General features: G+C 43.8%; 1 long non-coding RNA gene across 1 annotated transcript in view; it reads left to right on the top strand.

The window, feature by feature from the left end:
• LOC148596267 (uncharacterized) overlaps positions 1-17,909 on the top strand; it is a 32,279-nt gene extending 14,370 nt beyond the window's left edge. Inside the window, exon 2 of the long non-coding RNA XR_015913337.1 lies at positions 17,180-17,909. This is a non-coding gene — a long non-coding RNA (uncharacterized LOC148596267). The remainder of the gene's footprint in view (positions 1-17,179) is intronic.
• The last annotated feature ends 5,606 nt before the right edge of the window (positions 17,910-23,515 follow it).

Below are 23,515 nucleotides of genomic sequence, written 5' to 3'. Positions count from 1 at the left end.
GACGAGGCGCTGGTTCCAGCCCAGTCCCGGCGGGTGCTTGGGGGGCTGCGGAGGCCGGCGCGCGGATTAAGTGGTAGGAAGTCATCTGCGGCTGCTTGGTTTCCCCCCCCCAACCCCCGGCGGGAGGGGGCGGGGGGGTTCTGTAAATACCAGCGGGCCGGATTGAGGACCCTGGGGGGCCGTAGTTTGAGGACCCCTGCTCTAGAGACTACCGAGACAATTAGTTCTACCTTTGGCACTGAAACATTTTTTGTTGGAATACTTTGTCCTGTTCTAGGATTTAAGAACGGTATTGGTAGACAGAAAAGGCTCAGAGAAGAGCCAGAAAAATAATCGATTCATGTGACGTATCATGAAAGATGGAAGGAAGTTTTTCTGTTTGGTGTATCAGACATAAGAAGGATATTGACTGCAGTACAAAAGTATCTGCAATGAAACAGAAACTTGATACTTGTGTTTCAGTCTAGCTTACAAAGACATAACAGGATCCAATTGCTGGATGTCGAAGCTGACCAAAATCTAACTGGAGTGGTACAGTTTTCCGTAAATGCTGAGAAGCAGTCAACCATTGGAACACTTTGCTGAGAATTCTAATGGATTTTTTGTCTCTGGTGTTTTTCACCTCAAGAGATGTCCATCTTAGAAGACAGGTTCTAGCCAAGCTCAGAAATAATCCAGGGAATCTCAATGACTTCTATAACAAAATGGATCAGCCCAGATGTTCACAGGGGATGTTCTAGCCCTACCTGTGATATGGAGCTAAGGGCTTCACTTTTCTACCTATGGATGCTAACAGTTGTACTGGGGCTTTTGTGCAGCTGCAGCAGCCTAAGAGAGAGCATACTCGTCGATGTAAAGTGCCTTGTAGAGCAAGGGAGGCAGCCCATGGAAAAGCCTGTCCCAAAGATGTACGCAGAAGAAAGTCCCCCAGCCGCACAGGGACTTTCAGCATTTCCCCTTCCTGCCTTTTCCAGGTTCTCAGCAACAATACTGTGAATTAATAATGCATCTGGTGGTTCCATGCTGTATATAAGCTTGTGGCCATATACAGAAGGTAGAATACTGTTCTAGATGAACAGTCCTATCTCAGGCATCAACTGCTGTATCCCTGCATGATTTTAAATGCACCAAGGAAACATGCAGACAGACACCTGATCTTCCGAGTTGGCCAAAATTCACAATCAAGCTTGGACTCTTGTTTACGAAGTGATATTTAGTCCTTCAAATAAAATGTACAAAAGCAATCCATAGCATTCACTTATCATTATTTACAACAACCCATTTCCTCATTACAACATATAAAATTAATACGATATCATTGCTTAGCTGAAAATATTCTTTCTGTGAGCAATAACAAATGCAAAGATCCCTTACAATGGGTACTTCAACCCTCTTACAGCTTGGGGCAAAACCACTTTGACAGAAGGACAATATCCTGTCTTAGAGGGCTATGAAGCCTCTTTGAACTCGACCTGAATATGAACTTACACAACAGGGACCTCTGTGTAGTGACAGGAACTTGAAAACAGAATATAATTACATAAGATGTTTAAAATAAGTTGGGAAGCCTGTTTGAGTGAGATCAGCATTCCAAGTAGTCCTTAAAAAGAATTGGATATTTGTATCTCTGTTCACAGTCTTTTTTTTTAATGACTGATCATCTGAATTTTCTATTAAGCTTCCTGCAAGCTGAGCACTTGTACCTGATAGCAGTCCTTCTTGACCAGCTTTTTGGGCAAAGTTGCATGCACCCTGCATGCATCTAAACTTTGAATGCCTTGGTACTTGGTTTAGGAGATTTGTTTAGGATATCAAGCGATGTGTTAGAAGATCTGCAGTATGGAAGGGCCCCTGTATTCTCCTGTGCAGTGCTGAAGAAGCTAATAAACTGAATGGTCTTGAGAAGCCCTCAGAAAGAGGAGTGCCAGTAGTCTGCTGAAGGTGTGGGCAGCATTTGTCATGTGTCACTGCGGCACTGGCCATGAAGGAACCGCACTCGTGCCGCCCTCACTAGGAGCGGCGCCTGGGCCTGGGCTCTGCTCAGCCCAAGCGTTTCCAGCTAGGCTGCCAGATGGGGTCACATCCACTGGTATGGAGACTGCGTTCACACCAAAGGGCAGCTTTTTCCTGCAATGTGCTCACTAGACTGTCTGCCTGCTTTTGGGGGTTTCACTGGTCACTGAGGTATCACTGCCTCCTCATCCGTTACAGAATCACATAGCTGTCTGATTATACTTAAAAATACTCTGGAAATCTACAGCTAAGCAGAGCATCTGATTTCTAGTTAGGCCTTACATTATAGTTCTGAATCCGAGGTGGATTTGGGTCTCATGGTTCCAGGCCTGGGAAGCCCAGTTTGGGATTTTGTGCTTCTAAGAATCATCTTTAACTTGCAGCAAAGTCACAAGAACAGATTTTGCAAAGCAGCCTCTTAACCTGCGCTCACTCAGCCCACTCAGCGTTTGTATACACACTTACACTTTACTCTAATTTCCCCCTTTCTTGTAATTATCTGAAGAAACAAATTTTGGTCTGTGAGAAGAGCAGGCAAAACTTTCTCCATCCTCCTTTCCCCAGCCTTGCTCCGTCTCTGAAGCAGGTGTCTTTTCTGAAAGCAGATTCAGCATCTTCTCTGTGCTCCTGATGAGTTTTTCCTGGGACAGGCACCAAGCTTATGTCAGTGCAACAGCCGTGTGTGGCTTGTTGGTGCTAGCAGCAATGCAATTGCTCCAGCAGGCTGAAAGAGCCTCTGGTTGAGGTGCTCTTGAAGACGGTTCAGCTTCACAGAGCGCATCTTGCTTCTGCTACAAAATGGAGAGTCCAATCTGCACTTCAAATTACAATGAAGTCATATCCACAAACTGGCAGTCATTCCCCAGACTCTCACACCTTGCTTTTAACATATGGGCTGACTGACACAATCAGATCAAATGATTTTCCAGTCTTTTTGCTGTATCTGCTCGGCAGCATTCCTCATTTAAGATTCCTGGAGTGAGACTATCTCCAACGATAGCTCAGATTCTCATCTGGTGTAAATTCTGAGAGTTGCAGTGAACTTCAATGGATTGATAATTCATACCAGGTGAAGTTGTGCATTTGAAAACCCTGTAATGAAAAGCAGCTGCTATTATAACCAACCTGGAAAATGATAAGTGTCTGATATGTGCCTAAATCTAGCTGTCTTAGTAGCTGTTATTCATCTGCCAGCAGATCACTCCATATGAGAGATTAGAGGCCTCTGCCCTGTGCCCTGGTAACTGGCACTGTGCCCTGTATTTTATCACAAATGAGAGTTGAACAGAGACTACCAGAGTAAACAGCAGCTAGGAGTCCTAAAAAAAGCCAGCATTGCTTGGGCAAAGCCTGTGGGTTTGGCTCTGCTAGAATGTAGACCGTGAACAGTGCGCATCATTACAGATGGTATTTGAGAGCAGCGACTTAGCTTTATCCCTTTAATGAGTTTTACTTTTTATTTCTATGTTCATCTTCAAAGCAGATGAACATTACTCAGTATTTAGTATCCTTTTGGACTTGTAAAGAATATGATCATAAAGAGCATAGATCAACTATCTATATCAAGATTATCGTAAGAATTTGTAAAAGATTTTTAGAAAACATGATCTCTGACCTATTCCAGTATGTGATATTGCCAATGAAGTGTCTGTCACTGTATGCTTCAAGAGAATGTGTCTTTATTTATAGTTCTTGGTTCTCTGCAGTATGTTACGCTGTTCTGTCTGTAAGAACTATTTGTACCATAAAGCATGAAACTGTTCCCCAATTACTTAAAAATGTATATACAGTTGGGCTCTTTCTTTTAGTAACAACAGCACATAGATCTAAACAGCCCCTTTTCTATAAATCACTTTTTCTATAAATAGAAATCTCTATAAATCACTGGTCCAGGCAGGCTCTTTGCTCCTTGGTGGGGACATCTTTAGTGAACAACAGAAGTTTTTCTCCATGCTCAAAACCTCTCCTCAGTAGGTCAGTGAAAAAGAAAAGATTCATTCCAGCTTGTCCCTCAGAAATCACCACTCTGTCCTTACATTTTGCAAAGACTTTGCATCCATCTGGACCCAAAGGTAACTCTTTCTCTGTATGCATGAGTTGAAGCATTGACAGATAACAATATACTGTATTTTAGGAAATGCTTTTTTCTATTCTTTTCCTGCTGCCCAAAGACCATTTTCTACATCTCTAGAGCTCCATGTTTCCTCTGCTATCATTCCTACCGCAAACTACTTTAAGAAATCTCTAGCTAGAGCTAAACCCTACCCCCCCGCGAATGGTCTTGTTAAGGGTGTTGTGTTGTGGAGGGAGAACAGTTTTGCTTTTTCTTCCTTAATCAAGGAAGAAAATCAATACACTTAGAAATGTATGAGTTATGACTCAGCAATCCAAAAAAACTGTCTATTTACTTAGAGTGTTTATGATCCTAAATTGTGAGGGGTATTTTGATGATATATGTCAGGTCCCAGTACAGGAGAGCAGCCTTGGTTAAGGGATCCTGGGTTAGTAGCTTTAGCAGCAGCATCACCCAGGAGAGCCTGGTACAGGCAAAAGAAACACATCTGCCCTTCACAAGCCTTTTGGAGGTGCAAACGGAGGCAGGACAGAACAACCCTGTTGACCTTAGGTAAACAAACACCACTAAGTACAGGAAAAATGTCCTTATCTTTAGGTTGGTGGCAAAACTTCAGCAAGAAGCTCTCCAGAGGTAGCAATTTTCACCTTTTCCCTGCCTCCCAGTACCTCTACCCTTGCCCCGTCCCCTTTGGCGGGACTCCTTCAGCTCACTGTCGAGGGGAGAGACCTCCTGCCCTGTCAAGCGGCAGCTGCTTCACAGCTCACACGCTCCCAACGCACATGCAAGGCTCCCTGCTCTCACTGCTACTGCTCTGCTCCCACTCGGGGCACAGGCATGCAGTGATCATGCAGGGCAAGAGAAAGGGGAGTGAGGAGAAATAAATGCATGGGGAACATCACCTCAGGGAGCCTCCATTAAGCATGATGTGTGCTTGAATTTTGTATATTTATTTTATTCTATATAGAATCATAGAATCACAGAATCATAGAATGCTTAGGGTTGGAAGGGACCTCTAGAGATCATCTAGTCCAACCCCCCTGCATACGCAGGGTCACCTAGAGCACGTGGCACAGGACTGCATCCAAGCGGGTTTTGAAGATCTCCAGAGAAGGAGACTCCACAGCCTCTCTGGGCAGCCTGTTCCAGTGCTCTGTCACCCTCACTGTTAAGAATTTTTTCCTTAAGGTCATGTGGAACTTTTGGTGCTTCAGTTTGTGGCCATTTCCTCTAGCCCTATCAGTGGCCACCACAGAAAAGAGACCAGCATCATCCTCCTCACTGCCTCCCATGAGGTACTTATAGACACTGATTAGATCCCCTCTCAGCCTTCTCTTCTCCAGGCTGAACAGGCCCAGCTCCCTCAGCCTCTCCTCATAGGGCAGATGTTCCAGGCCCCTGATCATCCTTGTGGCCCTGCGCTGGACTCTCTCCAGCAGCTCCACATCCCTCTTGTACTGTGGAGCCCAGAACTGGACACAATACTCCAGATGCGGCCTCACCAGGGCTGAGTAGAGGGGCAGGATCACCTCCCTCGACCTGCTGGAGACGCTCTTCTTAATGCACCCCAGGATCCCATTGGCCTTCTTGGCCACAAGAGCACACTGCTGCCTCATGGTCAACTTGTCGTCCACCATGACACCCAGGTCTTTCTCTGCAGAGCTGCTCTCCAGAAGGTCGGTCCCCAGCCTGTACTGGTGTCTGAGGTTATTTCTCCCCAGGTGCAGAACCTTGCACTTGGCCTTGTTGAATTGCATGAGATTTTTCACCGCCCAGTTGTCCAGTCTGTCCAGGTCCCTCTGGATGGCAGCGCAGCCCTCTGGGGTATCGGCTACTCCTCCCAGTTTCGTGTCATCAGCAAACTTGCTGAGGGAGCACTCTGTGCCTTCATCCAGGTCATTGATGAATAAATTGAACAGGACTGGACCAAGGACTGACCCCTGGGGGACCCCGCTAGCTACAGGCCTCCAACTAGACTCTGCACCGCTGATCACCACCCTCTGGGCCCTGCCATCCAGCCAGTTCCTAATCCACCTCACTGTGCACTCATCTATCCCACACTTCCGGAGCTTGCCCAGGAGAATGTTGTGAGGGACGGTGTCAAAAGCCTTGGTGAAGTCGAGATAGACGACATCCACCGCTCTCCCCTCGTCTATCCAGCCGGTCATTCCATCATAGAAGGCTATCAGGTTAGTGTGCGGAAAATCTCGCTGTCAAGAACTGAATGTCCAAAAAGGAGACAGAGGAGTCCTAAAACTTTATTTGAATAAAGGGAGAGTCCACCGGGCATATCCCTGTGGGGTCTCTCAGTTTGCTGGGGGACGCAGCCCCCCTTTTATCCTAATTTCCCGACCGAGGGACGCCCTCTCCTTTTCCCCATTGGCCAAGGTACTCAGAAGTTACAGCCTTCCCGGCCCGCCTACACCGAACTCCGGCCTCCCGCCATCTGTTCTCACCTGAGCTCACCAACTCCTTTGTCCCCCTTGCTGAAGAATGTGGGGCAATTGCCCTATTTCCCTCCTTTGTAAAGGCCCCATCTCCTTGCAGATGGCTCTTTTTGTCCTTCTCGGCTCATGGCTCCACTCAGTCTCCCCTCCCTTTGTCCTGCTCTTCAGCCAAACTGTGGAGAAACCCCCTTATTGATTAATACAAAAACTTGAGCATTCCGCTCAATCCCTCCTCTTTTTTTTTTTTTTTTTTTTTTTTTTTTGAACAATATTTGTTTTTACAAACTAGGTTATTAACTAACAACCTGCAACCTGCATTCAGTATGTCTAGTACCCATGGGTAGTCTTCATATCCTCCTGGATTCTCACAGACCCAGCAACCCAGAGTTTATTTTCCAGACCTACTCCCCGTCAGCGGTACAGATCTACGGAGAGTTAGCCGGGGCTTTCCATCCTCTTCCTTCAACTGAGAAGTCCAAACTTCTGGAGTCTTGGAAATCTTAACTCTAGTATGATGAGTCCATCCATGCTCAGCTGTCTTGATTGATGTTTCTGTGGTTAGTAATACCTGATAAGGTCCTCGCCACTTTGCTAGCAGTGGTGCTTCTTTCCATTCTTTGACCAAGACCCAATCCCCTGGTTGGATATCATGGACTGCAAAATCCAAGGGGAGGGTCTGTGCAAGCTGGGCTTCCTGTCGGAGAGACTTCACAAGAGAATGTATTCTGGCCACATATTGCTTTACATATATATCACTTATCTCCACCTCCTTGCCAGGTTGGGAGTTAGCAGGATAGGGAATCCCAAACATTATTTCAAAGGGGGACAGCTGAATGTCTCCCCTTGGTTTTGCTCTTATTCTTGCTAAAGCTAATGGGAGAAGTCGTGTCCACGGCATCTTAGTTTCTAACACCAATTTTAAAAGATGCTTTTTAATGTTCCCATTCATCCTTTCCACTCTACCAGAACTCTGAGGATGCCAAGGGGTATGCAAGTCCCATCGAATCCCTAGGGCAGTCATGACATCTTGAAGGACCTTTCCTGTAAAATGAGTGCCTCTGTCTGAATCTATTGCCTCTACCAACCCATATCTTGGAATTATTTGTTCTAAGAACACCTTAATTACAGATCCAGTTGTTGCTGAGGCAGTTGGAAATGCCTCGGGCCATCCTGTCAACTGACATACTATTACCAGAAGATACTTAAGTCTCCCTACACGGGGCATCTCAGTAAAGTCTGCTTGGCATCGTTGGAATGGGCGTACAGCCCAGGGTCGTCCTCCCCTTGCAACTTCTCTTGCGGCTCGGCCGTTGGCCTTAGCACAAATCAGACAGCCCTCAATGGCCTGTTTTGCCAGAACAAAAAGACCAAGGGCAGCATAGGTTTTAAGGAAGGCTTCCGCCAGCCCTCTAGAGCCCCAATGGCTTCCTTCGTGAAGCTCTTTCAGTATTTGTAGGGCTAGGGCTTTGGGCACCCATTGTTTGCCCTCCTTTGTAAACCAGTCATGTCCTTTTTCTTTTGCTCCACTATTTTTAATTATTTCTAATTCTTCTGGTGGAAAAGACATCTTTTCTGGTAATGGCTGGACTACCGGTAGGAGAGGGAGGATCTTAGATACTTCTGGTAGGAGTGCTGCTTTTTGAGCTTCCTCATCAGCCAATCGATTGCCTACCTCCTGCTCTGAGTGTCCTGTCTGATGTCCCCTGATATGAATTATTGAGACCTTTTTGGGGAGGTTCACCACCTCCAGCAGGCGAGCAATCAGATCCTTATGCACCAATGCCTTTCCTCGGCAAGTTAATAAACCTCTTTCTTCCCACAGTTTTCCAAACATATGTGCCACCCCATATGCATATTTAGAATCTGTAAAGATATTCACTAGCTTGCCTTGATATAATTCACAGGCTCTTATTAGAGAGTACAGTTCTGCGGTTTGGGCTGACCAGGTAGATGGCAGCTTTCCTCCCTCCAGCAGCTCCCTTCCCTTAATGATAGCATATCCTGTAGCCCGTTTCCCTTCTATTACTCTTGAAGATCCATCAATAAACACATTGTCCCCATCTGGCCAAGGAATATCTCTCAAATCTTCCCTAGGTCGAGTTTGGAGATCTAGTACTTGAATACAGTCATGGATTTCCTTTGATTCTTCTCCCTCAGGACCAGTTAGACAAGAAGCTGGGTTAAACCCTCCCCCACTTCTTAATTTTAAATCTTCCTGCTCCATTAAACAGGTTTCATACTGCAATAATCGGGCACTGGTCATCCATTTGGAAGCCCTTTCAGTTAGTAATGCCTTGACCTGGTGTGGGACCTTGACAACAAGGGATCCTCCTGTAGTCAGCTTTCGGGCCTCAGTTACCATTAGGGCCGTAGCTGCACAATTCTGCAGACAATAAGGCCACCCCTTAGCTACTGGGTCTAATATTTTAGAAAAATAAGCTACTGGTCTTGGCATGCCTCCATATTCTTGCACTAAAATTCCCTTGGCGTGGCCCTGTTTGACATCCACATATAATTCAAATTCTTTTTCTGCATCCGGAAGAGCTAAGGCCGGAGCCTTGCTCAATTTATCTTTTAATTTTCTAAAGCTCTGTTCTCCTTCTTGTGTCCATACCACAACATTGGGGCTGTTTTGGGTTAAAAAGTCATACAGTGGTCTAGCTAATGCAGAAAAGTCTTCAACCCAGGCTCTGCAGTATCCTACTAGCCCTAGGAACTGCCGTAGCTCTCTCTTAGTCCTGGGTAATGGCACTTCTAAAATTCCCCGAATTCTTTCTGGGTCAAGGCATCGTAAACCTCCGGTCAAAATATGCCCCAAATATTTGACCCTTCTTTCCACCATTTGTGCCTTCTTTTTGGACACCCTAAGCCCTTTTTGGGCCAAGAAATTAAGTAATTTCACAGTGGCTTCCTCTACTACCCCCTCTTCTTCCCCTGATAGGAGCAAGTCATCCACATACTGCAATAACCTAACTCCAGGAGGTGGGGTAAATTCCTTCAGTATTTTCTGCAAGGCTTGTCCAAACAAGACCGGTGCCTCAGTGTATCCTTGCGGGAGAACTGTCCATGTCAATTGTTGTTTTATTGTTTTTCCTCCCTCCTCTTGTTCCCATTCAAAGGCAAAATATTGCTTACTATCCTCTGTGAGAGGACATCCCCAAAATGCATCTTTCAAATCAAGTACTGAATAGTACTGATGTGAAGAGGGGATCTGGTTTAGAATAGTGTATGGATCTGGAACTGTGGGATGTCTTGGTTTGATAATTTCATTTATTGCTCTTAAGTCCTGTACCATTCTATAGGTTCCATCTGGCTTCTTGACTGGCAGAATGGGAGTATTGTATGGAGACATACACGGCTCCAAAAGTCCTGCTTCCAGCAAAGACTCAATAGTAGGTTGTAAGCCTTTCCTTCCCTCTCGTGAAATAGGATACTGCTTTTTAGAGACTATCTGCCCTGGTTGCTTTAAAGTAATTTGGAGAGGTTCCATGTCTAGTTTTCCATATTTTCCTGGAACTGCCCACACTTCTGGGTTCACTTCAGCATAAGCTTTGTCAGACATTTTGCACAAAGTTACAGTAGTGCAAGCTTCTTTATCATCTCTTACAATACTGATTTGCATTCCCAATTTAGCCATCAAATCCCTCCCCAGCAGATTGCAATCACAATTTGGGACAAAGAGAAAATCATGCATCTCAAATTTATTTCCCACATCCACTACCAGTGGCTGGATGATACGCACTCGTTCGTCTTTCCCACTTACCCCTTGGATAACCAAGGAGCCTTTTGACAATCGCCCTCCTTTTGGCATAAAATTCAAGGTGGATCGAGAGGCTCCTGTATCTATCAAGAAACACACTTCCTCTCGGTCCGGACCCACCCTACATGTTATCAAGGGCTCCCGTGTGGTGGATCCTTGGTATAATGGGAGCCCCTGACATCCCTGGCAATCCATTTCCATTAGTCGGTGAATTTCCTCTTCCTGAGGATCTCTTAGCCTCTGTGGGCATTCCCTTCTCCAATGTCCTTCCTCATTACACAATGCACACTGATTTCTTCCCAATTTTTGTTTTAGATGGATATCTTCTGTTGAAGAGACCATCCCCCTGCCCTGCCTTTGACTACGCCCTTGAGATCGACCCCTTCCTCTGGCCCTTGGGGGTCCCTCAGGGGGCCTCACAGATCCTTGTGATTGTCTTATATACTGAGCCATAATCATTGCCTTTGTCTTTGCCTTTTCCTCATCCCTTCTCACATACACCTGTTGTGCTCTCTTTACCAATTCCTCTAATGGTTTATCCTGCCACTCTTCATCCTTCTGCATCCTCCTTCTTATATCAGGCCAAGATTTAGTGACAAACTGTACTTTTAGTAATGTGTCAAAGGCTGGTCCCTCAGGGTCCAGTCCTCCCTGTTTCCTCAAAGCATCTCTAATTCTTTCTAGCCAATGAGAGGGGCTCTCATCTTTTCCCTGTTCCAAGGTCATAGCCTTTGACATATTATTAGTTCTGGGGACTGCCATTTTAATGGCTCTGATTATGTATGCTCGATAATCTCGAAGACGGGTCAAACTGACTCGATCATTTGGATCCCAATGGGGGGTCTCCCACTGGGATCCTATCATCCACAGTGGGTGCATCTATCGCATTTTGGCCTGCCTGCGGGTGTTCGTCCTCCCATAATTGACGAGCTTTTTGCAAGATCATTTTCTTTTCCTGGAATCCAAATAAGATTCCTAAAAGAAAATCCCAATCCTTCCAAGTGTAATCTGCATTTCCTAGATATTCATCTATCTTTTCCCCTACTCCTATGGGATCATCTAAATAAGGAGGTAGTTCTTTCTTTAATCCCCTTATATCTTGGGTGGTCAGTGGCACGATTACAAATCCAAATCCCCCATCCTGACCTCCCAATGGAACCTGTCGTAGGGGCATTTGCCGAATTTTTGTCGGAACTTTAGAAGTTTTTGGCACCTCGTACTGGGTTCCTTTTCTTGTTTTTGAAGGGGATAAAATGTCCTGTTCCTCCTCCTCTTCACTGTCACTAGAAGCAGGAGGTGCAGAGGGGACAAGAGCTGTGGCTCCTGATGAATTTTGGTGATAAGGTGGGGGAAGGTACTGGAGGACATCCCACTCCTCCCTATCTGTTTTTTTTTTCCCTTCTTCAGATTCCTGCTTCCCTTTCCCCCCCACCTCTCTTGTTACATAGATTCCTCTAGATGTTGCCCTTAACCATATTGACGCACATTCTTTCTCGATGAGACCCTTCTCGGTATCATTGAGATACTGGCACAAAACCTGACAAAGACCAGGATCGTCGTCCGACCCTACAGGGGGCCACCTAAATCGCCCTGGTAACTTATATTCTGGCCAAACAAAACAAAAATATTTTATCATTAGTTCCTTGGTTATTTCTGGGGGAATGCACAAGTTATCCCAAACCCCCAGAAGTCTCCCCAAGGGACTATATGGGGATAAGTTAAGGTCATCATTCCTTTCCCCAGCACCCTCTTTTGCCTTCCCTTCGCTGCTCTCCCTGGACTCCCATGTCGGGGTCGCCACCCCTTTTGTTCCCCACTGTCCCATAGTACTCACCAGTGAGATTTCAATGGTCCTTTCCGTCAAACCTGGTCCTTTCCGTCGGACTTTAGCGCTACCCGGAGGTCCTTTCCTTCAGACCTAGTCCTTTCCGTCAGACTATAGCGCTACCGGGAGGTCCTTTCCGTCAGACCTAGCCCTTTCCGTCGGGCTTAGCGCTACCGGGAGGTCCTTTCCGTCAGACCTAGCCCTTTCCGTCGGGCTTAGCGCTACCCGGAGGTCCTTTCCGTCAGACCTAGCCCTTTCCGTCGGGCTTAGCGCTACCGGGAGGTCCTTTCCGTCAGACCTAGCCCTTTCCGTCGGGCTTAGCGCTACCCGGAGGTCCTTTCCGTCAGACCTAGCCCTTTCCGTCGGGCTTAGCGCTACCGGGAGGTCCTTTCCGTCAGACCTAGCCCTTTCCGTCGGGCTTAGCGCTACCCGGAGGTCCTTTCCGTCAGACCTAGCCCTTTCCTTCGGGCTTAGCGCTACCGGGAGGTCCTTTCCGTCAGACCTAGCCCTTTCCGTCGGGCTTAGCGCTACCCGGAGGTCCTTTCCGTCAGACCTAGCCCTTTCGTCACACCCCTTGAGGACCCCCTCCTGGTCCTACCTGCGGATCCCCCGATCCGCTTCTCGTCTGTCTCCGGACAGTCTCGGGAACCCAATCAGTCGTCCGGTGCAGGCTGCCGTCGAAGGGAGTCGATCACCAAAAGCTATGGTGAGGCGCGCCGTCGACTCCAATCGCCGTCTGCCGTTCCCGGAAGGTGGAAGGATCCCGGACGAGCCCCCATTTGTGCGGAAAATCTCGCTGTCAAGAACTGAATGTCCAAAAAGGAGACAGAGGAGTCCTAAAACTTTATTCGAATAAAGGGAGAGTCCACCGGGCATATCCCTGTGGGGTCTCTCAGTTTGCTGGGGGACGCAGCCCCCCTTTTATCCTAATTTCCCGACCGAGGGACGCCCTCTCCTTTTCCCCATTGGCCAAGGTACTCAGAAGTTACAGCCTTCCCGGCCCGCCTACACCGAACTCCGGCCTCCCGCCATCTGTTCTCACCTGAGCTCACCAACTCCTTTGTCCCCCTTGCTGAAGAATGTGGGGCAATTGCCCTATTTCCCTCCTTTGTAAAGGCCCCATCTCCTTGCAGATGGCTCTTTTTGTCCTTCTCGGCTCATGGCTCCACTCAGTCTCCCCTCCCTTTGTCCTGCTCTTCAGCCAAACTGTGGAGAAACCCCCTTATTGATTAATACAAAAACTTGAGCATTCCGCTCATTAGTCAAGCATGATTTCCCCTTGGTGAATCCATGCTGACTACTCTTGAGCACCTTCTTATCCTCCATGTGCCTGGAGACAACAACCAGTATGAGCCGTTCCATCACTTTTCCGGGGACGGAGGTGAGGCTCACTGGCCTGTAGTTGCCTGGGTCCTCCTTCTTGCCTTTTTTGAAGACTGGCGTGACATTGGCCTTCTTCCAGTCTTCCGGCACCTCCCCTGTTCTCCAGGATCTTTCAAACATGATGGAGAGCAGCTTAGCTATGACCTCTGCCAGCTCCCGCAGCACTCTGGGGTGCATCCCATCAGGGCCCATGGATTTGTGGGTATCGAGATTCCTTAGGTGCTCTCTGACCCAATCTTCCTCTACCCAGGACAAGTCTTCCTCTCCACCAGCTTCTTCTCTTGTCCCTAGGGCCTGGGACTCTAATGGGCTGCCCTTGGTAAACTCCAAAGCAAAGAAGGCATTGAGCAACTCTGCTTTTTCTGTGTTATTTGTAACCAGGGTGCACATCCCGTCCGCCAGCAGACCCACGTTTTCCCTGATCTTCCTTTTGCTGTTAATGTATTTAAAGAATTTTTTCTTGTTATTTTTAACGTCCCTTGCCAGATTGCATTCCAAGCGCACCTTAGCTTTCCTTGTCGCATCTCTGCACTCCCTGACTACGTTCCTGTATTTCTCCCAGGGGACCTGGGGAGAATATAAATTCCTGGGAGAATATAAATTCCTTCTTCCCTTGGAAATATTGTATATAAACACAGTACCTACCCACTACCAGAGAGAGCACAGGAAATGCAGACAGGCTCCTCATGAGGGAAATGCACCCGTTTGGTAGTGAGGCTACGCTACAGTCACGTGGACCTTGATACACAACAGGACCTTTCGCAGCTTGCTCTGTGTACAGGTGGGAATGCTCTCGCCGCTCGCAAAAGTTGAAACGCTCGAGAAATCCTACTAAGCTCTCTGCTTTAGAAGCAAAGAGCTCTTTGCTCCCTCTCATTTTACAGAAGTGAATCCCAGCTGCTAAAACCTCTCTTTCATATAGAGCATGTATACAGCATGTTCCCATAATAAGTTTTCTATTTGTTGTCCTTTTGGTTTCACAATGTGCTTCCTCCTTCTTGTATCATGAAATACTAAATAAAAGAGGCTCGTTTGTCTACTCTGTAATTTTTTTATACAGTACACAAATTTCTGTTGTAGCTCAGATCTCCTTCTAAGCATCAAATTGTTTTCTATCTCTTTATAGACAAGCATTGGAGTTTAGGCATTTTAGAACCCTCATATTTTTATCAGACTTTTTTCATCTTGATAGATTTTCTTTTTACATTTTTACTTTAAGACAGGTAAGAAAAGAGTACTGAACATATTATACTAGGTGAGGACACTCCTACTCAGAAAAAAAGCATAAAACCTGCCACATATAATCCGATCAACACACTTAAAGCTTGCTCTTGTCTAGAGAGATGGTTTTACTGTTAGGATCCACCTGACTTCAAGCAAGCACAATTAAAGAGCATAACAGGAGAAATTAATCTGAACTGACATATACACTGATTCTTTAAATTATTTTTAAAGTATACTTTCAGTTATTAAAATAATGGGTATGAGAATAGCAGAATAAATAACACATACTACACACACATTCAAATCATTGGAATTGTTAAACCCTTCCTTCCTGTAGAAAGTCATAATCGGCTAAAACATTCCAGCATACAAGAATATAAGGGCTGACCTTTCTATTATTGATAACACTGCTTTTTTTTTTCCTCATAATACAACAGATTTGTGAGCATATGTAAATTTGTGTAGTTGTACTGCTCCTTGCTAACATTTAGCAATGTATACATATACATCGGAACCAGTACAATAACTGAGCACATTTTCTAGAGGTAACAGTATTTCATTTGAATTTAAATGTCTTATTTTGAATAAGCAGTTATATTATGCTAAATCAGTCGGCTTAACAACAAAGGGCAGTCTGCTGATGAATTATGTATGTTATCTGCATTTGCTGCCTGCTCATAATTGACAGGTATCATGGCACCTTCTACAAACTTCCTGTAATTATATGCCACATATCAAACACTGACTTATGTGTAATGGTCCCCACACACACACACACACAAAATGTTTTATGTTTTATTTAGAGCTTATAGCATTTTTAATTTTTTTGTTTCTCTCACTCCATTTTCCAAGCTGTTTTGCCATTAAGCAACGTTGAATTCATAAGACTTCTTCAGCATTAGTTTGTCAGTCACTCAATCAAGCCTTCTTCCATACATTTATTTGTTTTATTTAAAACATTTAGTAAGGATAAAGCAAAGAAAAAAATCCTTTTAATTGTTTAAGAGCAGTAAATTGCTGCTTCAAGACTTGTAATAAAATAGATGGCTCAGCAAGTTCCTGTCTTAGTGCCTGATGTATGTTAAACAATGCATAGCTGGTTTAGATAGTGACAGGTTAGAAAATCCAATGTCTTAGCAGAGCTGATTAAATAGCTAGTTCTTCTTGGTAGTATGTATTTAATTGAGACTAACTCCACAATAGCAAGGACACATTAATTGGGCAGCTCCGCAACTGCACTCATTAGGTGCAGTGCCGACTGATTAAATGTACCCACTACTGGGTATCATAGCCCATGATTCAGAATTGCTTTTCTTTTAATTCAGTATTCTGCTCCTTGCAAGGAAATTAATTTTGCTGAGAATTATTTTAATAAACCTATGATAAAGCTATAATTAAAAAGGAGTCTTTTAGTTACCTTGAAGGGCTTTTTACTTATATTGCCTTAAATGCATAAATTTATATTTTAATCTAAAAACCTACATTCAATAAGTGATATTCCTGGTTTATGTAAAGAAACAGGACTAATAGATGCTAGAGAAGAGTTCCTTACTATTATCTCATCCTCGACAGTCTACCAGAGAAAGTATGTGAAATAAAACCCAACATTCACAGAAAGCAGCTGTGAATAAGAAAATTAGATAAATAGCTATTTCGTTCCCATTAATTTAGACCTCATGTATCAACTTCTTTAGAAACCAAAGCTTATACTCTCATCCTTTATCATTGACAAAGTTAAGTTTGGTGGTTCACACCTTAATGAAACAAGTGATCTGATACATTACTTCTCAGTGAATTAAAATATACTGTTAAATATCTTAAACTGTCAAAATATGATACCTTGAAGCTCTGATAAGAGGTGACAACTTGTAAACAGAGATGTTAAAGGAAATATAATTCACTACCACCAGTTAGTAACATCTCTGCTCTTCACTGAATGAAGAACAGAAGTTCAGAACGGGGAAAAATATCAGTGTTTTTTTTGCTATCAATCAGACATGATTTTTGGCAAAAGCATCTGGATTTGTAGACCTGGCTTGCTTGGAATAAGAACTCAAAAAAAGATACAGGTAGATAGATGAGGCCAAAAGCCAAGGGCAGATTTTTAGCAGTGGTTGGCAATGTTTGTAAGAACAGTTATCAATGACCATACATAAATTTAATTTTCAACAGCTTGCCATGCAGAGTAAAGCCAGCATTTACAGAAGCTTGGAGAGGCATTCTGCTATGGGGCTGAGGGAGTGACTTTTATATTGCTGCCCCCACTTCTAGGCCCTACAGATGATTCTGCAGAAAAAGATATTGCCTGAACTTTTAAAAAATGTGCCTTTAGGCAGAAAGTTATGAGGCATTGCAAGCATGATTTAAATAGAAATGATCATACTCCTCTCTAATTGGTACTTTATATTGTCACAAATGTACCTAACACTTTTGAATGGGTTTTTGTTTTCTAGGTGCTGCTCCTCCAGCTTATCCTGAAGCTGCTTTTCCCAGAAGCTCTCCCTTTTCCTGGAAGGCCATCAGCTCCAGTGGGAGAAGCTCTCCAAACTCTCTAAGAGGTATCAGAATCGCAGCAGCAGGTTAGCAAAGCAAACAGGCTGGGGTGCTTGGTGGGTACGATTTCCAGATCCAGAACGTCCAGGGGATTCATAGGAACTACTCTTAGAAAGAAAATGGCAAGTCACAGACATTTCTGTATGTTGCCTTACTTAGCCAAACAAACAAACAAACAAACAAAAATGATTGGGAGAAGCCTGGCTTAGTCTTGATAAAAACAAAATCCAAATGTTTGCCACTCTGTATCCTTCTAACAAATAATCAAGCAAACATTCACAATAAAACAGGCTCTGTGATTCCTTTTCATCTTTTAATGGTCTCCTCGCCTGTCAATCTGCTTAGCTTATTCTAATTTGTTTAGGGCTAAACAATACAACACTTTCCTCATGGGAGTGGTACATATTTAGGCAAGTAATCTTATGAAATTAACAGGACTACGCCTCTAATTAAGGGGTTCAAGACGGGACCTTGGCAAATATCTTTTCTTGTCTGTGAACATTCACATCAAAAGTGCTTACACAAGAGGTTATTATTACATTAGAGGGGTGTTATCTGATTTTTTTTGTGAGGGTAGGCCACATCACCTCCTGTTGGAGCCCTCACAGGCTCCAGCTCCCAGTCTTTCCACTGTAATGTGGTCAGAACAGAGCCTCTCATACTCGCATACCACGGGAATAGATCTGTCACATCATGGCATGGATGGGTACGTTTCCAAGCAAATAATGGAAGATACACAAAGGCCTTAGTTGCCAGGAAAATCCCCTGGCCAAGGGGATGGCCCTGGGAAAGAGCATCGTGGAACATCCATGGGCTGAAACTCTTTGGATGGACTGGGTATGACTTGTGAGCCCTACGTGGGCACCCCCACACTAGGCCCAGTTACGTTTGCAGTCATGGATCATAAGCTAGTAGGTTGTGCAAGTTCAGGCTCATTATTCAGTCCCTTATATTTTTATGCCTCTGGAAAAGGAGGTAAATAAAGGATACATATTTCCAAACTACAAGTACTACACCAACAATGAGTTTTCCCTTGCAAGTAAGCTGCAAATAGAGAGAATGCCAGTCTGCTAAATAAGCTCATGAGATAGAGAATCACGACTGCTCTCCTCTCAGCTAAAAGTAGCTTCTGACAGGACTTACACCTATATCATTTTGTGGGTAGGTCTTCAAAGGGTGAATTGAAGACATACTGGCCTATACTCGACCCTAGAGAATAACACATCATTTCTGCTTATTTTGGCACTTAAGTCTACCAACAAAAAGTCTCACAGTGGCAAAACAGGCTATCATTCTGATAGCAGGCTGACTTGATTAATATAGCTGCAAAGCTTGTTTTGCAATTCAAACCTTGTCAAACCAAATCCAAAATTATTTTCTTGGATAAATCCAATTACAATGTAAATACTGAATCAGAATGTATTTTCTGTAGTTACCAAGCAGTTCTGTAAAAGGAGTCCTAAAGCCTGATAATGTTCCCCCTGCAACAACACCTTTCTGGAACATTTCAGTGCCTGGCAGAGGAGGCTGAGTTTACCAAGTTTAAACTTCTGAGAAGTTTAAAGACAAAATGCCAAATCTTTTAAACAACTGTTCCTTGGTTAGCTGGTCACTTTGATGTCTGCAGTAACTTTTGCTATGTGGGGCCTGATTTTTAAGTTAGGGGCAGCTTTAAGTGTTCAAATAATTCAAAATAGGGCCCTTGTTTTTCCATTAGAATTTTTCCTATTTAGAATAACGGGGCACCCTTCGTGGCCCAGATGTCGTGCACAGCAGCTGCCCAAAGGGCCCTGTTGAAGTGCAGGAGTGAGCGCAGCTGCTGGAAGCAGCTCAAAGGAAGCTTTTCTTGCTCTAAAAATAACAGTTGGTGGAAACTGAATGTTTCACAGGAATGTAACAGTTTGGACAACAGCAACAGAACAAAATCCTGTGAGAGATGTCCCTAGGCCGGGGTCACTACAGCGGTGAGAGGGGAAGAGCCCCAATGGGGCCAGTGGGCTTATTCCTCACTAGGACGAAAATATTTACAGGCCATTGACCATCTTGAGAATTTTCTGGAACTCCCCAAGTCATGTCAGCTCTCTGGTGTACCTTTAGTACTATTTCTCACTTTAACATAACAAAGAGAAAAAAAAATCCTCTATCCCCCAAATGTTTCCACCCACGTCAATAAATGTCCTTGTGCTGATGATGCTTAAACTAGGAATTTATGTATCATTATTTATGCACTTTAAGTATTTACATGTTACAACTTCCTGAATAATGCAGACTGTACTTGTCTAGAGATGTTTCTGCAGTACATTTTTTCAACACGCAATTACTATGTGCTTGCCTCAAGATAATCTGTGGAAAATTTTGTGAGAACTGCGTTAGCCCTGATTTCTACAAGATGTTATCAGAATCAAAACAAAAATTCATTAAATAAATACACAATAACTTTGTGCCAATATTGCATACCACTCCTGGTTCTACATGATGCACAAGATTCACATTTCTACTTCATCGCTACCCATCATATTCATAGATAGTCTCAAGATCCATATTTAAAACTCTGTAAATTTATATTAAAACACTTGTGCCTTAGACATGAAAAATCTCAACATTTTTTGACTAAAGGAATGGAGGGAAAATTTAATAAAATTAATGAAATTAAAAGCATCAAATCAATTACTGTATTTCTTTACCTGTGATACCATGGATTAAAATAGCATCACAGTTTTCTGAGGAGACAATGTATGAACAGTCTGTGCTTCCTTGACACATTTCAGATTTATTGTACTTTTTAACTTTAGTGCAGCGTATGATGCGCTATTCATATATATTTATAATACATATATATTAATTATATATATGTTTCATATTAATAATAATATTTATTCATATATATATATATATCCCCCATTTTTTATATGATTAGTACTTACTTGTTACACAAAACAAAACATTACAATTCATGATACTCAGATTAGATGCTAATAAAAACACATGTGGCTGTGAAGTGCATACCATAACCTGCTGGGTATGAAGAAGGGTCAAATTAGCCTGAAAATGATTGCTATTAGTTGATAATTGAGAAATGTTTCTTTCAAAAAAATTAAATCCATATGCCATTATTGCCAATTGGAGGGGATGCATCCCCTATGAACCCAGTAAATTTGTGCAAAGGTTATAGGTATACTCATCACATACAAACATCCATAATACTCTATATTGGATATCCATATTATAGAATGCTTAGAATGCTTATATTAATCATATAGGTTAAGATCAAAGTACATAAAAGCATAAACTATTAATCATATAGGTTAAGACCAGTATACATCAAAGAATAAACTATTAATTATATATCAGTATACATAAAAGCATAAAATTGCAAACATCACCACATCTATTCCCTACTGCATCAAATGTATAAAAATGATTCATGATTCACTCTGATGACAGCTCATTGGTTTTCAACTCCTGCACTTGGCTGGAATTTTCCTGTGGTTGTGACTCCTCTGTCGTCAAGTAACGCTTTACATTTTTTGCTGGTAACCAACGAGGACCTTTCATCGAGCCACAAATGGAGGGTCCATCCCAAATTGTCTGTCAACTGCTGTTGTAAATTTGCATGCTCTAACATCTCTTTTACAAGCGACAAACCCATACCGATTGGGGTCGGGTTTATACCATGACATAGGGTATAGTTTCTAATTAACAATTGACTGGTAAGCACAGGTGGCTTATACACAAAAATCACAGCCTCTAATAATAACTACATTGCAAGCACATGTATTAGAGTCATTAAACACAGTCTGGTTATAGATTTCGTTTCTTAGCACGTATTTATGCATTGTTCTAAAACACACACACATCCTTTCCCTACATAAGCTAATGCAGTTTTATTATTACTCTGCGGATTGATCTCAAAATGGCACACATCCTCCTTGGTACCAAGGGGAACATCGCTCGCCTTAAGGGCATCATCTTCACATATGAACCCCAGCCCCCGTTCTAAAATACAGGCTTCTAAATCTACCAATTGCCACTTTTTATCAGACACCCTTGCCCATATTTGGTGGTCCGGGCGGGTGGGGGGGCAGGTAGAGCACAGATTCGTTGGTGTTAATTCCCAGGACTACAATGGGGTAAACCTTCTCCATGGTGACATCCGCCACAGTCAGTATGTAGGCGATGACTGCACTGAGGACCTGGTCGTGGGTGAAGGTCACAGGTCACCACCATGCTTGAAGTTGTCGTTCTTTCTCCAGGTCCACAGGGCTGGGGTCAAACAGATCATCACTCGGCGGGTCAGCCACCCTCTCATACGGTGGTGCCCACGGCAGTGGTGTTTCTTTCTGGTCGGTCTTATCATTCGGAGGGGCCCCCTCCACCTTCAGGGTAAGCATAATCTGCCTCCAGGTGGTCACATGTTTTACTGCGGCTGCATCACCATCTGCCATCGCCTCCTTAAGGCGCTTTCTGAGGTCTTCCCACACCTCTCGCTGGAATCTGCCTTCTTTTGGAAAGGTAGGCACCTTCTCTCAGATCCACTCTAACAGAGTTACTAAGTCTTTCCTGGAGACTTCCTGGTTCTGCTTGCGCATCATGCACCGCAGCACATCCAGGCTGTGCTTCTGCTCTTGAGACATTCCGCCTCCCATGGTTCCCAAGCCGCTCACCTGTAATTAGGTGATGGGCGTGCACCGGAGTTTTTCCTGCTCCGTTCCTGGTTCGGCTGAGCTGCGCTGCTGGGTTCAGACTTTATGAGCCTCCTCAATGTTCCTGCCCCACGCTGGGCACCATTTGCAGCATACAATGCGCACAGACTCCGGATTATCGTACCAAAAACCTTTATTGAGCATCAGATACAACTTACATACCGTGCTGTCCCGTATACAATTCTGTATTTGCCAAAAGCACACGAAGCACGGTTGCTAAATAAGACAGTAGTCTAACTAATTACATGCAAAATTATCCAATCAGCTATGGATTCGTGGCCTTGCAGATGCCAGTAATCAGCTGGCTCCGTGCTGGCTCCAACTACTCTCTGAAGTAAGTTTCGCATGGGAACAGCGAAGGGAGGACCAGTATGCACTGGTCCTTCAAGGTCATGGGAGAGCGCTGTTCTGTCTCAAGCTGTACGGTCTGCCACACTTTAGAATGGGTGAAATGAGGGAGATGAGGCAAGTTTAACAATTAAAATATTTGAAAAAAAAATGCTGTTTTGGAAACAGGGATAACAATGTTGCATTTGGCAGTGAAAACTGCAAGTGAAAATAACCGGTCTGCTTTCACTATGCAAGTCAGATGAGCAGGGATGGGAAAGAGCAACACTGCCAGGAATGGCAGCAAGGCAAGTTTAACATAATCTCAGCATCCCCTTTAAAACTTTAACAAGCCAGAGTAGCAGCCATCGTGAGGGTTTTTTAGAAAGGAGTGTGCCTAATGGATTAATTTCAGCCTTACTTCATTTACACTTAAGTTAAAAGCTCAAAACAAAAGTTGCATGTGTACTGCAAATAAATATTTTACCAACAAGATTCATCCTCTGGATGGGCCAGCTGAAGGCCTGGAACATTCTGAGTAATACAAACAAGTCCTAATTCAACCTATAATTATTATGATTGAAGTTGTAACAGGTACTGCATAACAGTGACAGCTGACAACAGCTATGCAGGTGAGGAGACACTGTGCTCTGCAAACCCTCCTCAGTCTATTTTCTCCCTTACTTCCACCCTTACTTCCTTCTGCTAAAAATGTTGCCCCATGTCATAAATGCAGAACATTTGGTGAGAGGAGCTGGCATTTGTGCAGTGGATTTATGGATTTGTGCAGTCTGAGAAGTGCAGATTGGATTTTGACCCATTGCTTCTATTATATCACAAAACACTATAAAACCACGGTGGATTGGAATTTTGCTTGAGAAAGGGCCACTGGATGTAGCCAGTGCCCCAACCTTTGTAGCCTCGCATGAAAAGATCTGCAAAAGTGCTGCAGAATAAATATTCATATGCAATAAAAATATCTTCCTTCTCTTTTTACTAGAGAATTTTGAAGACATTAAACACTCAACACTCATTACAGAAAAAAACAATATAAAATAAATGTTCTGTATATATTCTGTAGAGATGAGGTAAGCACTTTTTTTTTTTAGTATTAAAGCAATAAAAGCAAGTTAAATCATTCCAGAATTTAAATTCTTAGCAATTTCAATACTGCCAACTTTGCCTGTATACATGCTTTACTTATGT

The sequence above is a fragment of the Tinamus guttatus genome, unplaced genomic scaffold (genome assembly GCF_059628265.1).
Source record: "Tinamus guttatus ecotype Peru unplaced genomic scaffold, ASM5962826v1 Tinamus_guttatus_pri_ptg000020l, whole genome shotgun sequence".
Taxonomy (NCBI): domain Eukaryota; kingdom Metazoa; phylum Chordata; class Aves; order Tinamiformes; family Tinamidae; genus Tinamus; species Tinamus guttatus.
Note: the sequence above shows the minus strand (reverse complement) of the source record. Positions and strands in the feature narration are given on the sequence as shown.